At 38.9% G+C, this 17,232-nt stretch overlaps 1 pseudogene; it reads left to right on the top strand.

Moving 5' to 3' along the window:
* Positions 1–14,443, top strand: part of LOC102267788 (histone-arginine methyltransferase CARM1-like) — a 136,948-nt pseudogene extending 122,505 nt beyond the window's left edge.
* The last annotated feature ends 2,789 nt before the right edge of the window (positions 14,444–17,232 follow it).

Below are 17,232 nucleotides of genomic sequence, written 5' to 3'. Positions count from 1 at the left end.
CAGGAGGAGAAGGGGACTACAGAGGATGAGATGGCTGGATGGCATCACTGACTCAATGGACGTGAGTCTGAGTGAACTCCGGGAGTTGGTGATGGACAGGGAGGCATGGCATGCTGCGATTCATGGGATTGCAAAGAGTTGGACACGACTAAGTAACTGAACTGAACTGAAGAACATGATTGCTTGTGTTAGTCCCAGGTTTCCAAAATCTTCTTGAATATTATAAAAGAAATCTTTATATATAAAACAATCGTTTTGTATTTAGTTCTTAAAGTATGTTACCACTTTGTCACCTCCTCTGGCCCTATAAGTTTTTTTTTTTTTTTTTAGTTAAAAAAAATTTTTTAAGGTATTTTTGGTATAGACCATTTTTAAAGTCTTTATTAAATTTGTTACAATATTACTTCTGTTTTATGTTTTTTGGTTTTTTTTTTTTTTTTTTTTTTTTTGGCCTCAAGGTATGTGAGATCTAGCTCCCTGACCAGGAATCGAACTGCTGCCCCCTGCTGCATTGGAAGGCACAACCCCTGGTCCACCAGGGAATTCCCTGACCACATAAGATTTTATTTATTTTATTTATTTTTTATTTTTAATTTTATTTTATTTTTAAACTTTACAATATTGTATTGGTTTTGCCAAATATCGAAATGAATCCACCACAGGTATACCTGTGTTCCCCATCCTGAACCCTCCTCCCTCCTCCCTCCCCATATCATCCCTCTGGGTCGTCCCAGTGCACCAGCCCCAAGCACGCAGTATCGTGCATCAAACCTGGACTGGCGACTCGTTTCATATATGATATTATATGAATTTCAATGTCTTTCTCCCAAATCATCCCACCCTCTCCCTCTCCCACAGAGTCCAAAAGACTATTCTATACATCATTTTGCTGTCTCGTATACAGAGTTATTGTTACCATCTTTCTAAATTCCATATATATGCGTTAGTATACTGTATTGGTGTTTTTCTTTCTGGCTTACTTCACTCTGTATAATAGGCTCCAGTTTCATCCACCTCATTAGAACTGATTCAAATGCATTCTTTTTAATGGCTGAGTAATACTCCATTGTGTATATGTACCACTGCTTTCTTATACATTCATCTGCTGATGGACATCTAGGTTGCTTCCATGTCCTGGCTATTACAAACAGTGCTGCAGTGAACATTGGGGTACACGTGTCTCTTTCAATTCTGGTTTCCTCAGTGTGTATGCCCAGCAGTGGGATTGCTGGGTCATAAGGCAGTTCTATTACCAGTTTTTTAAGGAATCTCCACACTGTTCTCCATAGTGGCTGTACTAGTTTGCATTCCCACCAACAGTGTAAGAGGGTTCCCTTTTCTCCACACCCTCTCCAGCATTTATTGCTTGTAGACTTTTGGATTGCAGCCATTCTGACTGGCATGAAATGGTACCTCATAGTGGTTTTGATTTGCATTTCTCTGATAATGAGTGATGTTGAGCATCTTTTCATGTGTTTGTTAGCCATCTGTATGTCTTCTTTGGAGAAATGTCTGTTTAGTTCTTTGGCCCATTTTTTGAATGGGTCATTTATTTTTCTGGAATTGAGCTGTAGGATTTGCTTGTATATTTTTGAGATTAGTTGTTTGTCAGTTGCTTCATTTGCTATTATTTTCTCCCATTCTGAAAGCTGTCTTTTCACCTTGCTTATAGTTTCCTTTGTTGTGCAGAAGCTTTTAAGTTTAATTAGGTCCCATTTGTTTATTTTGCTTTTATTTCCAATATTCTGGGAGTTGGGTCATAGAGGATCCTGCTGTGATGTATGTTGGAGAGTGTTTTGCCTATGTTCTCCTCTAGGAGTTTTACAGTTTCTGGTCTTACGTTTAGATCTTTAATCCATTTTGAGTTTATTTTTGTGTATGGTGTTAGAAAGTGCTCTAGTTTCATTCTTTTACAAGTGGTTGACCAGATTTCCCAGCACCACTTGTTAAAGAGATTGTCTTTAATCCATTGTATATTCTTGCCTCCTTTGTCAAAGATAAGGTGTCCATATGTGTGTGGATTTATCTCTGGGCTTTCTATTTTGTTCCATTGATCTATATTTCTGTCTTTGTGCCAGTACCATACTGTCTTGATGACTGTGGCTTTGTAGTAGAGCCTGAAGTCAGGTAGGTTGATTCCTCCAGTTCCATTCTTCTTTCTCAAGATTGCTTTGGCTATTCGAGGTTTTTTGTATTTCCATACAAATTTTGAAATCATTTGTTCTAGTTCTGTGAAGAATACCGTTGGTAGCTTGATAGGGATTGCATTGAATCTATAAATTGCTTTGGGTAGGATACTCATTTTCACTATATTGATTCTTCCAATCCATGAACATGGTATATTTTTCCATCTATTAGTGTCCTCTTTGATTTCTTTCACCAGTGTTTTATAGTTTTCTATATATAGGTCTTTAGTTTCTTTAGGTAGATATATTCCTAAGTATTTTATTCTTTCCATTGCAATGGTGAATGGAATTATTTCCTCAATTTCTCTTTCTGTTTTCTCATTATTAGTGTATAGGAATGCAAGGAATTTCTGTGTGTTGATTTTATATCCTGCAACTTTACTATAATCATTGATTAGTTCTAGTAATTTTCTGGTGGAGTCTTTAGGGTTTTCTATGTAGAGAATCATGTCATCTGCAAACAGTGAGAGTTTTACTTCTTCTTTTCCAGTTTGGATTCCTTTTATTTCTTTTTCTGCTCTGACTGCTGTGGCCACAACTTCCAAAACTATGTTGAATAGTAATGGTGAAAGTGGGCACCCTTGTCTTGTTCCTGACTTTAGGGGGAATGTTTTCAATTTTTCACCATTGAGGATAATGTTTGCTGTGGGTTTGTCATATATAGCTTTTATTGTGTTGAGGTATGTTCCTTCTATTCCTGCTTTCTGGAGAGTTCTTATCATAAATGGATGTTGAATTTTGTCAAAGGCTTTCTCTGCATCTATTGAGATAATCATATGGTTTTTGTTTTTCAATTTGTTAATGTGATGTATAACATTGATTGATTTGCGGATATTGAAGACTCCTTGCATCCCTGGGATAAAGCCCACTTGGTCATGGTGTATGATCTTTTTAATGTGTTGTTGGATTCTGATTGCTAGAATTTTGTTAAGAATTTTTGCATCTATGTTCATCAGTGATATTGGCCTGTAGTTTTCTTTTTTTGTAGCATCTTTGTCAGGTTTTGGTATTAGGGTGATGGTGGCCTCATAGAATGAGTTTGGAAGTTTACCTTCCTCTGCAATTTTCTGGAAGAGTTTGAGCAGGATAGGTGTTAGCTCTTCTCTAAATTTTTGGTAGAATTCAGCTGTGATGCCGTCTGGACCTGGGCTTTTGTTTGCTGGAAGATTTCTGATTACAGTTTCAATTTCCGTGCTTGTGATGGGTCTGTTAAGATTTTCTATTTCTTCCTGGTCCAGTTTTGGGAAGTTGTACTTTTCTACGAATTTGTCCATTTCTTCCACATTGTCCATTTTATTGGCATATAATTGTTGATAGTAGTCTCTTATGATCCTTTGTATTTCTGTGTTGTTGGTTGTGATCTCTCCATTTTCATTTCTAATTTTATTGATTTGAATTTTCTCCCTTTGTTTCTTGATGAGTCTGGCTAATCGTTTGTCAATTTTATTTATCCTTTCAAAGAACCAGCTTTTGGCTTTGTTGATTTTTGCTATGGTCTCTTTTGTTTCTTTTGCATTTATTTCTGCCCTAATTTTTAAGATTTCTTTCCTTCTACTAACCCTGGGGTTCTTCATTTCTTCCTTTTCTAGTTGCTTTAGGTGTAGAGTTAGGTTATTTATTTGACTTTTTCCTTGTTTCTTGAGGTATGCCTGTATTGCTATGAACTTTCCCCTTAGGACTGCTTTTACAGTGTCCCACAGGTTTTGGGTTGTTGTGTTTTCATTTTCATTCATTTCTATGCAAATTTTGATTTCTTTTTTGATTTCTTCTGTGATTTGTTGGTTCTTCAGCAGCGTGTTGTTCAGCCTCCATATGTTGGAATTTTTAATAGTTTTTCTCCTGTAATTGAGATCTAATCTTACTGCATTGTGGTCAGAAAAGATGCTTGGAATGATTTCTATTTTTTTGAATTTACCAAGGCTAGATTTATGGCCCAGGATGTGATCTATCCTGGAGAAGGTTCCATGTGCGCTTGAGAAAAAGGTGAAATTCATTGTTTGGGGATGAAATGTCCTATAGATATCAATTAGGTCTAACTGGTCTATTGTATCATTTAAAGTTTGTGTTTCCTTGTTAATTTTCTGTTTAGTTGATCTATCCATAGGTGTGAGTGGGGTATTAAAGTCTCCCACTATTATTGTGTTATTGTTAATGTCTCCTTTCATACTTGTTAGCATTTGTCTTACATATTGCGGTGCTCCCGTGTTGGGTGCATATATATTTATAATTGTTATATCTTCTTCTTGGATTGATCCTTTGATCATTATGTAGTGACCTTCTTTGTCTCTTCACAGCCTTTGTTTTAAAGTCTATTTTATCTGATATGAGTATTGCTACTCCTGCTTTCTTTTGGTCCCTATTTGCATGGAAAATCTTTTTCCAGCCCTTCACTTTCAGTCTGTATGTGTCCCCTGTTTTGAGGTGGGTCTCTTGTAGACAGCATATGTAGGGGTCTTGTTTTTGTATCCATTCAGCCAGTCTTTGTCTTTTGGTTGGGGCATTCAACCCATTTACGTTTAAGGTAATTATTGATAAGTATGATCCCGTTGCCATTTTCTTTATTGTTTTGGGTTCGAATTTATACACCGTTTTTGTGTTTCCTGTCTAAAGAATAGCCTTTAGTATTTGTTGGAGAGCTGGTTTGGTGGTGCTGAATTCTCTCAGCTTTTGCTTGTCTGTAAAGCTTTTGATTTCTCCTTCATATTTGAATGAGATCTTTGCTGGGTACAATAATCTGGGCTGTAGGTTATTTTCTTTCATCACTTTAAGTATGTCTTGCCATTCCCTCCTGGCTTAAAGAGTTTCTATTGAAAGATCAGCTGTTATCCTTATGGGAATTCCCTTGTGTGTTATTTGTTGTTTTTCCCTTGCTGCTTTTAATATTTGTTCTTTGTGTTTGATCTTTGTTAATTTGATTAATATGTGTCTTGGGGTGTTTTGCCTTGGGTTTATCCTGTTTGGGACTCTCTGGGTTTCTTGGACTTGAGTGACTATTTCCTTTCCCATTTTAGGGAAGTTTTCAACTATCATCTCCTCAAGTATTTTCTCATGGTCTTTCTTTTTGTCTTCTTCTTCTGGGACCCCTATGATTCAAATGTTGTAGCATTTAATATTGTCCTGGAGGTCTCTGAGATTGTCCTCATTTCTTTTAATTCGTTTTTCTTTTTTCCTTTCTGATTCATTTATTTCTACCATTCTATCTTCTAGTTCACTAATCCTATCTTCTGCCTCTGTTATTCTACTATTTGTTGCCTCCAGAGTGTTTTTGAATTCATTTATTGCATTATTCATTATATATTGACTCTTTTTTATTTCTTCTAGGTCCTTATTAAACCTTTCTTGCATCTTCTCAATCTTTGTCTCCAAGCTATTTATCTGTGATTCCATTTTGATTTCAAGATTTTGGATCAATTTCACTATCATTATTTGGAATTCTTTATCAGGTAGATTCCCTATCTCTTCCTCTTATGTTTGGTTTGGTGGGCATTTATCCTGTTCCTTTATCTGCTGGGTATTCCTCTGTCTCTTCATCTTGTTTAAATTGCTGAGTTTGGGGTGTCCTTTCTGGCAGTTCGTGGAGTTCTCTTTATTGTGATGTTTCCTTGTTGTGTGTGGGTTTGTACAGGTGCCTTGTCAAGGTTTCTTGGTTAGGGAAGCTTGTGTCGGTGTTCTGGTGGGTGGAGCTGGATTTCTTCTCTCTGGAGTGCAATGAAGTGTCCAGTAATGAGTTATGAGATGTCTATGGTTTTGGGGTGACTTTGGGCAGCCTGTATCTTGGAGCTCAGGGCTGTGTTCCTGTGTTGCTGGAGAATTTGCTTGGTATGTCTTGCCCTGGAACTTGTTGGCCCTTGTGTGGTGCTTGGTTTCAGTGTAGGTATGGAGGCGTTTGATGAGCTCCTGTCAATTAATGTTCCCTGGAGTCAGGAGTTCCCTGGAGTCAGGGTTTGGACTTAAGCCTCCTGCTTCCAGTTATCGGTCTTATTTTTACAGTAGTTTCAAAACTTCTCCTTCTATATAGCACCATTGATAAAACATCTACTTTAAAGATGAAAAGTTTCTCCACCTTGAGGGTCACCCAGAGAGGTTCACAGCGTTACATGGAGAAGAGAAGAGGGAGAAGGGAGTTAGAGGTGACCCGAATGAGATGAGGTGGAATCAATAGAGGAAAGAGTGGGCTAGCCAGTAATCACTTCCTTATGTGCACTCCACAACTGGACGACTCAGAGATGTTCACGGAGTTAGACAGAGAAGAGAAAAAGGAGGAAGGAGACAGAGGTGGCCAGGAGGATAAAAGGGGGGGAATGAAAAGGAGGGAGACAGATCCAGCCAGTAATCAGTTCCCTAAGAGTTCTCCACCATCTGGAACACACAATTCACAGAGTTGGGTGGAGTAGAGAGGGGTTAGGGAGGAGACACAGTTGATCTGGTGCAGAAAAAGGAGAGTACAAAGGGAGAGAGAGCAGTCAAGCCAGTAATCTTGCTCCCTAGTGAAAAATGGGTCCTGAAGATTGGGTTCTTAAAGGTACAAAATTGGTAACAAATACATAAAAGCAAAAATTAAAAATCTAGAGTAGAGTTTGGATTTTAAAAAATACAATGTTAAAGAAGAGAATAAGGAAAAGAAAGAGAGTGAAAAAAAAAAACAAAGTCACAAAAATTATAAAGAAAATATAGGTACAAAGTTGATAACAAATACCAAAAAGCAAAAGTTAAAAATTTAGAGTAGATTTTGAAATTTCAAAAATACAATGTTAAAAAAAAGAAGAAGAAAAAGAAAGAGAGAAAAAAAAAAAACAAAGTTGCAAAAATTATAAAGAAAATGTAGGTACAAAATTGATAACAAATACCAAAAAGCATAAATTAAAAATCTAGAGTAGAGTTTGGAATTTCAGATATAGAATGTTATATAAAAGAAGAAGAGGAAGAAAGAGAGAGAAAAAAAAGTCACAAAAATTATTAAAAAATATATATAGGTACAAAATTGATAACAAATACCAAAAAGCTGAAATTAAAAATCTAGAGTAGAGATTGGAATTTCAAAAATACAATGTTAAAGAAAAGAAGAAAAAAAAAAAAAAAAAAGAAAAACAAGGTCACAAAATTATAAAAATATATATATATGAAGTTTGCTTTAAAAAAAAGGGTTTTTTTTTTTTTTTGCAAAGTAATAGTAGGTTATAAAAGTGAAAATTAAAGGAATAATAGAGGACTTAAAAATTGTTTAAAAATTAAAAAAAAAAAAAGAAAGAATGATCGTAAAAATAGTAAAAATATATCTAGGACTTTCTCTGGTTTTGTTGTGAGTATTGTGGGGTCAGTTCATTTTCGGCTAGTTCCTTGGTCCAACTTATATTTCTCAAGATCTATAGGCCCCTTCCTATGTATTCGGTACTAACCACAGGGTTTTAATCTATTGCCTGTAGCTTCCAAGGCGGTTCCCTCTGTTATAGCTTCTTCTGTTTGCTGGTCTCTTCAGTGTCTGGTTTCCGCCCTGACACAAAGGGGATGGTGGTGGACAATTTTTTTTTTAGGCTCACTTGTTCAGTTGCCCTGTGGGGAGGGAGGGACGCTGCAAACAAATAACACTAGCGTGTGCTCGCAGTGCCTCAGCCAGACTGGGTCTGCCCCTGCTCACAGCGCATGTAGCCTCCCTGCCCACACTGCTCAGGCTCTAGGTTGCTCCACTGAGAACCATCCGAGGCCGGCCCTGGGTTGCATGCACCTCCCAGGTCCAAGCCGCTCAGGTTCCGGCACTCGGGTAGTCCTCAGAGGCTCAGACTCGGTTGGGCCTGCGTTTTGTGCCCTTCCCAGGTCTGAGCAGCTCAGGTAATGAAGTGTTTGGCAAGCGCGATTGCTGCGATTTATCACCTCCCCACCGCTCGGTTATCTGGGTGTACAACCAGCACACCTTCTCAGGCAGATGTTGACCATCCAGACCCCCAAGAAGTTTTAGTTAGCAAAGAAGCCTGCTTACAGTTTTATAGATAATGTCTCTCTGGGGCTGCGATTGCCCTCTTCCGGCTCTGGCTGCCTGTCACCCGAGGGGGAAGGTCTGCAGCCAGCTATCTCTGTTCAGTCCTTTGTTCCGTGCACGGGCCTGGCAGTGTCTTAGGTTAGGGCTGGCTTTTCACGTGGTAGATATCCCACAGTCTGGTTTGCTAGCCCAAATTATTTCGCTCAGATAGCGCTGGGGGTGCTATCAGGTTAGATCCTTACTCTAAGCGATGCAGCCCGCGCTGTGCCTCCCTGCCCAGCCCCCACCTGCTAGTGGCGTGTGCAGGCGTCTGCGCTGCTTCTCCGCTGGGGGAGTTACTGTAGGGCTCGCAATCTGCGGGTTTTAATTGTTTATTTATTTTTCCTCCCTGTTATGTTGCCCTCTGTGCTTCCAAGGCTTGGCTAGATTCGGCAGTGAGAAGGTTTCCTGGTGTTTGGAAACTTCTCTCTTTTTAAGACTCCCTTCCCAGGACGGAACTCTGTCCCTCCCTCTTTTGTCTATTTTTTTGTCTTTTATATTTTTTCCTACCTCCTTTCGAAGACTTGGGTTGCTTTTCTGGGTGCCTGATGTCCTCTGCTGGCATTCAGAAGTTGTTTTGTGCAATTTACTTGGCGTTTAAATGTTCTTTTGATGAATTTGTGGGGGAGAAAGTGTTCTCCCTGTCCTACTCCTCCACCATCTTAGCTCCTCCCCCACATAAGATTTTAAATGAGTAACTCTGGCAAGGAATTAGGTTGCATTTTCTTTTCTTTTCTTTTCTTTTTTTATTTTTATTTTTTTTTTTGCATTTTCTTTTAATGTACATTGGCAAATAACTGATTCAAAACACTGAATAGTTATTTAGGATCCTGTAGATGCAGTCTTGGAAAATTATACATTATTGATTGCTTTATAAACCTTGTTCCTAAAGAACTCACTGTCTCAGTGTCTGGTTCTCTTCAAATCTGCCCTCAAGTATCATAAATGAAGTGCACTGCAGGATGTGAGTGTCAGGAAGAAACATTTTAAAACAAAAAGAATTCCAAGTCAGTTACATGAGTTGAAATAGGAAAGGACATTGTTATTGTTATTGAGTCCCTAAGTCGTGTCTGACTCTCTTACCATTTCATGGACTATAGCCAGGAAGTGGATTCTTTACTACTGAGCCCCCTTGAAGCCCTCAAAGGACATTACTTATTTCTTTTTTTTAATCTCTAGCTATCAGTTCAGTTCAGTTGCTCAGTAGTGTCTGACTCTTTGCAACCCCATGGACTGCAGCATGCCAGGCCTCCCTGTCCATCACCAACTCCCGGAGCTTGCTCAAACTCATTTCCATCAAGTTGGTGTTCCATCCAACCATTTCATCCTCTGTCATCCCCTTCTACTCCTGCCTTCAATCTTTCCCGGCATCAGGGTCTTTTCCAAAGAGTTAGTTCTTTGTATCAGGTGGCCAAAGCATTGGAGTTTCAGTTTAGCATCAGTCCTTCCAACGAATATTCAGGACTGATTTCCTCTAGGATTGACTGTTTTGATCTCCGTACAGGCCAAAGGACTCTTAAGAGTCTTCTCCAACACCACAGTTCAAAAGCATCTATTCTTTGGTGCTCAACTTTCTTTATGGTCCAACTCTCACATCCATTCATGACTACTGGAAAAGCCATAGCTAGACAGACCTTTGTCGGTAAAGTAATATCTCTGCTTTTTATTTTTTTTATTTTTTTTTAAATATCTCTGCTTTTTAATAAGCTGTCTAGATTGGTCATAGCTTTGCTTCCAGGGAGCAAGGGTCATAGCTTTGCTTCCAGGGTCATAGCTTTGCTTCCAGGGTCATAGCTTTGCTTCCAGGGAGCAAGCGTCTTTTAATTTCATGGCTGCAGTCACCATCTGCAGTGATTTTGGAGCCCAAGAAAATAAAGTCTGTCACTGTTTCCATTGTTTTCCCATCTATTTGCCATGAAGTGATGGGACTGGATGTCATGATCTTAGTTTTTTTAATATTGAGTTTTAAGCCAACTTTTCACTCTCCTCTTTCACTTTCATCTGGAGCTCTTTAGTTCTTCAGTTTTTGCCATAAGGGTGGTATCATCTGTGTGTCTAAGGTTATTGTTATTTCTCCCGGCAATCTTGATTCCAGCTTGTGCTCATCCAGGCCAGCATTTTGCATGATGTACTCTGCATATAATTTAAATAAGCAGGGTGACGGTATACATCCTTGACGTACTCCTTGCCCAATTTGGAACCATTTGGAATATATCTTCCTCTTGTTTGTCCTCAATAAAAGCTAGACCTTGAGTTGCTGGTTTCACAGAATTTGATGTTGGATTTAAACCTACCCAGGCCACTATTGGTAGGAGGGAAGTATGTCCCTTGCTAACTTGTGGAATTTAAAAAGGAAGCCTAGTTATGAAGGAAATTCAAATTCAGATAATAATATTCTAATCCCAAACATTTAAATATTAAAGATTGGGAAAGGTATAATGAAATTAGCACTTTTATACTTTGTAGGTGAAGAAGTAATTTGGTGCACTTTCTGGAAGACATTTTAGCAGCAGGTATTGGGAACCTTAAATATGCCTTATATGCTTTAGCCTGGTGAGTCTGCCTCTAAGAATTTATTCCAAAAACTATAATCCTTGATAGCACATAAAGATGTATTATAAGAATGTCTTTTACAGCAGAATTTCTGTCATAAAACCAGATATTTGTTACCATAAGTAATAATATGTTATTTTAAAAGCATAAATATTTAATAATGAAGAATTGCTAAATTGTGCTATACCCACATTATACCATTGAAAAGTTCATTGTTAAGAATTATGAAATAACTGCTAACATTAAATAAAGAGAGATGAAGGAATACTTAAGCACCATTTTACTAAAAATTTACATTTATAAATACATAGAGTGAAAAATACACAGAAGGGAAATATTATACAATGTTAGTTGAAAGAATCTGTCTAATAATATTATGGATTATTTTATTTTATTTCAACGTTTCTTTATTTTTCTACAGCGAATATGTGACACTTTTATAACCAAAAGAAATACATATATTCTTAAGAATGAATAATTAAAATCCCCAAATCACACCCCTTCAGATTAGTCCTTAAGGGTATAGCATACTACTTGCTATTATTAGCCATTTCTTGTAATTACTTAAGCCTTCATCTGGGGTATCTTAAATTAAATCAGTCATATTTGTTAGCTGCTTTTTGTCCGTTTGAGATACTAGCTTAGCCAATTCTTACATGATTAGGATTGTTTTGGTACGTCAGTGGTGACCCATAAAGAGTCTCTGTTATGTAAAGCCATTTCTGCCATTGATATTGGTAAAGCTTTAAAAAAAAAAAACACAAATCACTTTAACCAACCAGAAACACCATTACATTTCCAATATTTAAACCAAGAAATTACAGGTATCAAACTTTTGTAACAAACAATTTGCAAGCAAACAAGCCTTCAGTTGCCTCTACTGATGTTGAAAACAAAAAGTGTTAGTCACTCAGTCATGTCTGACTCTTTGCAACCCCATGGACTGTAGCCCACCAGGCACCTTTGTCCATGGAATTCTCCAGGCAAAAATACTGGAGTTGGTAGCCATTCTCTTTTCAAGGGGATCTTACCAACCCCAGGATTAAACACTCGACTCCTGCATTGCAGGCATATTCTTTACCATCTGAGACACCAGGGAAGTTTAAACAGATGTAGACACATATAAGATGTCCAGCCCATACTCTTAAAACCTTCATGAAGTAGGCATGTGTAGAAGATGCCCTTAATGTATGTGACTGGCTGACACCAGCCTTGTGAGATGATGTGTTTTTTTTCCTGCCTTGCAGACAGAGCTGTGACATTCAGATCATGGTGCTGGTAAACCAGACAGGCTTCAGGTCTGAGAACACCCTCAATTTAAAGAATCCTTTCTTTAGGTAAGAAATCCCTCATCTATTTCACACCTATGTATATAGGTGTGAATCTCAATTGCCCATATGACAAGGTAAAGAGCTTTAGAATAATCTGTCTTCCCTAAGAGGAGAAAAAGCATCTATCCTTCCCTCTCTAAGGAGACTTGTATTCTGATATGTAGTTGAGTGTTTTATGTTCCATTAAACAGAATTCAATATATAGTAATCCGATCTCAAAACAGAGAGTGCAGGAGAGTCCTACAAAGTGAATTCTCCTTCTAGCTGAGCTATAATGAGCTGTGTAACCTCAGGCAAAGTCACTTTCCTTCTGGCATTGGTTTTCCCATATGCAAAATGTAGAGTTTAATCTCCTTTGACCTTCATTCACTATGGGATGATTTTATGTAGCAGTGATTCCAAAACACCTAAAACATGAGTCCACTTAAGGTCCATTTTTGGAATGTTTTTTGAGACCATGTGAGTCAGGGCATAACTCTCTTTGAGCTATGCAGATTTTGTCTGATATGAAGAACTTGCCACAATGAGTTGGATACAACAAATGCTTCTGGAAAAACTCCACATCTTTGTATCTATTCAATATGAGTGAATTAAAAATCCATACATGAAGTCAAGCACACAAATAAAGCTACTGGCTAGAAAGTGACTTCCCCCCCATATTTTAATGTCTTTCCAAGGCTTTAATTCAGAGCATCATGTCTGTATAATATTGAAAAACTTGAAGAGAAGAGGAAACTCAAGAAACCAAACCAAGAACTCTTTGGCAACGCTGGGAAAATGAGATGTTGACCTTGAAGCAGGGAAGGAAATAAAACAGGTGAGGCTATAACTGTGTACATTGTGAACAGGCTGTCACACGTGGTATGACTCTTTGAAACCTATTGCCAACTAGGGATAGAGGTCTATCTCTAATTCCATGAGAAGGGAGAAATCCTCACTCCCATCCCCTTGCATAGTCCTGCCATGTAAAGCAAAGGGTGTAGGTTTTAGCCTCAAGAGAGAACAGATTGACTACTTACTTGTACTATTAAATGTTCCTAGGCCTCAGTTTTCTCATCTGTAAAATGGGATAAACAACATACTTCACTGGACAATTGCAAAGATTTCTATAACATGTCCAGATACTTAGTAATTCACATAATTGGTGCTCAATAAATGCCACTTTCTTTTCTTCCTGTTCTCTGCTCACCAGTTCTCTCTGTGAGTAAATAGATGTTGACTTGTAGTTCATTCCAAACATAATCATTTGGGTTTTGGGGAAAAAAATGAGTTTTTGTAGGGTTTTAGAAAAACCTACCCTTTTGAATACAAGAACCATGTCAACTGGTAACCCTGAGTCCCACTTACACTTCATCACACAAGAACAAAATCTGAACCAGAAAACCGTACGGAGAAGACCTGAGCCTTGACCAGCCCCTGCTTTGCATGATGACATAGACACAGTGGCCACAAGGTCAACATGAGAGTTCGTCACAGGTCTGGTGATGCTGAAGATGGCCCCGGCCCTGTCAGACAGACAGACTGCGGAGCCAGCAGCGGTGCCATACCTGTTCCCCTTTTCCCCAACTCAGCAGCAAGTCTGACTCATGTATTTAATTAAGCCAATGTTGTGCTTAAAAATGTGACTCCCCTGGAAATTCCAGAGCTTGATTCTATTTCTTTACCGTCCACTTCCTGCTGTCTAGGCCTCAGCATCCTCAGTGGAGGTGTGGGCTAAGTGAGACTCTTGGACGAGTACTTGGTACGTAGTAGACGCTCGGTTGAATGTTCCAAAGTGATCATTTCCTTCTGCTTCCCTGCATCAATGAGAAGCAGCCCAAGGGTGTGTATGTGTATGTGTTGTATGTGAATACTGAGGATAATTAAAATGAATGGCATTACGTGGAGGAATGATAGGTAATGTAGCTTCAAAATAACTTTCTCTCCATTTGCTTTTTGTTCTACCCATTCTTAGGGCACAATAGACCTTTCTGACGAAAGATTTTTTGTTTTGGCAAATCCCCAATGCCATCTGACCACCAGTGACATGCTGAAAACATCCCAGGATCAACAGATTGATTACTTAAGGCATGAGCACCCACCATTATATACAATGTGAAAGTTTGTTTTCTCTTGGACAGGGTGGGGGGACCTTTATTTTGACTATTAATTATTTTAGTAATTTGAAAATAAAGAGCTAACAGCTGGTTCTAAAAGTGAGCAAAGGTACAAAACTACCCCACCAGGGAGGGAAAACTCTCCAGTAACCTAGTCGATTTTTCCAGGAACTGTGAGATTGGTCCTTCGTCCTTTGGGTCCCACTCTGTCCCAGGACCTGGCTGGGTCACTCGCTGTGCTGGGTTGTGGAAGTGCGGCTGTGACCAGGGCAGGTGCAGCCCTGGGCCCCAGGAAGCCCTCATAGTGGGAGAGAAGTGGGTGTTAAATACTTAACTGCATAATTAATGATGTCATCGTAACTGTTGTAAGTGGCGTGAAGGAGAAGTAGAGGTTGCCATCACAGTGTTAATCTGTAATCCCACCACCATGGGACCCCAAACCCAGAAACAGCAGAAGAGCACCAGGAGAGAGAGAGCTCTGTGGTACAGGATTGCCAAGCCCCACCAAGAGGAGCTGGGACCCAAGGTTTCCTATTGAAACCTGAGACTTTGATTAAGCTTGCTTTCTTCAGAGAAGTCTTCCAGCCCTGAGGCTGACCGAGGTGCCCCTCCCACATCACCTAAAGAGCCGTGTGCGGCTACCACTTTTAGGGCACCTGGATGGCTCTGTCTCAGTTATTATTAGTTACTATCTTCTTTGTCTGCATCCCCTCATACTTTGAGCACAAAGTCTTACCTACAGCAGTTTGTAATGGCAGTGTTACATGTTAGGTGCTAGAAACACAAACTTCCTTCCATATATCACACCATCTCTAAAAATTAATTCCAAAGGGAAAAGATATAATATTAAATATGTACATGAAAAGATGTTCAGCATAATTAGTCATTAGGGAAAATGCAAACTGTAACCACAGTGACGTTCTACTGTGCAGCTCTTAGAATGGCTGGAATAAAATACCAAGCGCTGAGGAAGATGCTGGAACTCTCACTCATTGCTGGTCAGAATACGAAACAGTACAGCTGCTTTGAAAAACAGTTGAGTAGTATTTTCTGTAGTTAAATATTCACTTACTATATCACCCAGCAATCCCACTTCTGGATATTTACGCAAGTGAAACGAGAACTATATTTGAATGTTTACTGTATCTTATAATCACGAAAAATTCGAAACGAATGGTTTTTAAATGGAGAATGAATAACATCCATACAATGGAGTCATTTTCAGCAATCAAAAGAAACGAAGTACTGACAGATGTAATGATACACTTAAGTCTCAAATACTTTATGCTAAGTGAAAAAGCCAGACTCAAAAGGTTACGTACTCCATGACCCCATTTCTGTGACATTCTGACAAAGGAAACACTATAGATAAGGAAACAGATGAGGACTGTGGCTGGGAGAGGGTTCACTATAAAGGGGGCATAGGAATGTTGTGCAGGGTGATGGAATTTTTCTAAATCTTGACTGTGGTTGTGGCAATGTGTCTTTATGTGTTTGTCAAAACTTACAGAACTGGACACTAAAAAGGGTGAACTTTACTATATCTATAAAAATATTTCATTAATACAAAAACTTAGAAGAATGAAAAAGAGATAGCAGTAAACAGATGGACAGGGCGACCTATTGGACCGTGGCAAGGCCAGGGACTGGGGGTGGGTGTCATTTATGTGGGGTGATCTTCAAGGCCTCTTCAAAGAGGTAGCAGGAGAGTGGCCAGGTAAATATCCGGAAGGAAGTGGCCTGGGCAGGTGTGCACACAGAGCTTTCTAGAAGAGAACAGGAAGGGCTCTGAGCCAAAACGAGCCTATTGAAAAGCAAGAAAAGAGAGAAATAAGTCAGTGCTTAGTCTTTGCTATAAACCTATTTAAAAAAAAAAGTTCTTTCAGTGAACAAAAATCTGGATCGTCATCTCAGATCTGAATTTAGGCTATGCATAATCAAACTCACTAAATATAGTGGATAAATATAGATCTAAGGCTGCCCATAAAAACTCCAGAGAAGGGCATGGAGTGGAAAGAGGGAAGTAGGAGGGGCTGGGGAGGGACGTGAACAATCAGCTTGCCTGTAGCTTTGGACCTGGTGGAACTTACTCAGTATCACAGTATCACCTTCTGTGTTTTAGGTTTGCTTAGAAGATAGTGACAAGCCAAGCCATAAGTAAGTGAAGGCCTGAGAAGTCCCCTGGCATGCAAGTTATCCTTCCTGTTCTGGACATGCATTCTAAATTTTACAAGGATGTTAGATTTATTTAAATTCCTTTCTCCCTTCTTAGCTTTAAAATGCACATCCTAATTTTACTGACAAATCTATTTCTTGGTACTTCTTTACCTGGACTGGCCCTTTACAGTTTTCTGCATGTAGCTGAAAAATGATTTTCTTTTCTGGTTTCTTTATTTTAAAGTAAAGCCAATAGCATTGTTTGATTTTTGAAGTATTTAAAAAAGAAGTTGAACAAAATGCTATCTCATGTTTATAATGTATGCTTATATACATCATGACATAAGAGCATGTGAGGGGTGATCCTCTATTTTCAGTTTTAATCTATTCTGGCAAATATTTTCAGTAAATCAACAGCTAGTGCCTAGCTCAGCAATGTGTTAAAGAATTTTTGCCTTATCCAGGTAAAGGAATAATACTGCATCAGGAATGTTCTTCATTGGCCACATTTGATGACTCAGTGTGTAGTTCAGAGAATGAAGATGGAACCTTCGTCAGTCCCCTTAGATTTACAATAAACAATGTACAGTGTGAGACACCAGTGAGGCCTGTCCTTTACTGAAGACATCTGTTCTATGTCCCGCTTCCAATGGTGATGAAAGATGATATTTCCAGAGAGCAGGTTTTCCCCGGACCTGAACAACCCTTATAGAAATGGGTGTCAGTCATGTCAGCATACCATCTAAAGAAGCCCAACAGGCACCCTGCTTGCTCTGTGGGGGAAGCTGGGATAAAGAGCAGCTCCATATCCTCATCAGTCAGTCAGTCACCTACCGCTGTCAGCTTTCCACTCTGGTGCTTCCACTCTTTCTGGCAACTCAGTTTGAAATAGCCTT

This window comes from Bos mutus, chromosome 8 (assembly GCF_027580195.1).
Source record: "Bos mutus isolate GX-2022 chromosome 8, NWIPB_WYAK_1.1, whole genome shotgun sequence".
Classification (NCBI taxonomy): Eukaryota; Metazoa; Chordata; class Mammalia; order Artiodactyla; family Bovidae; genus Bos; species Bos mutus.
This window is presented reverse-complemented; position numbering and strand designations above follow the sequence as displayed.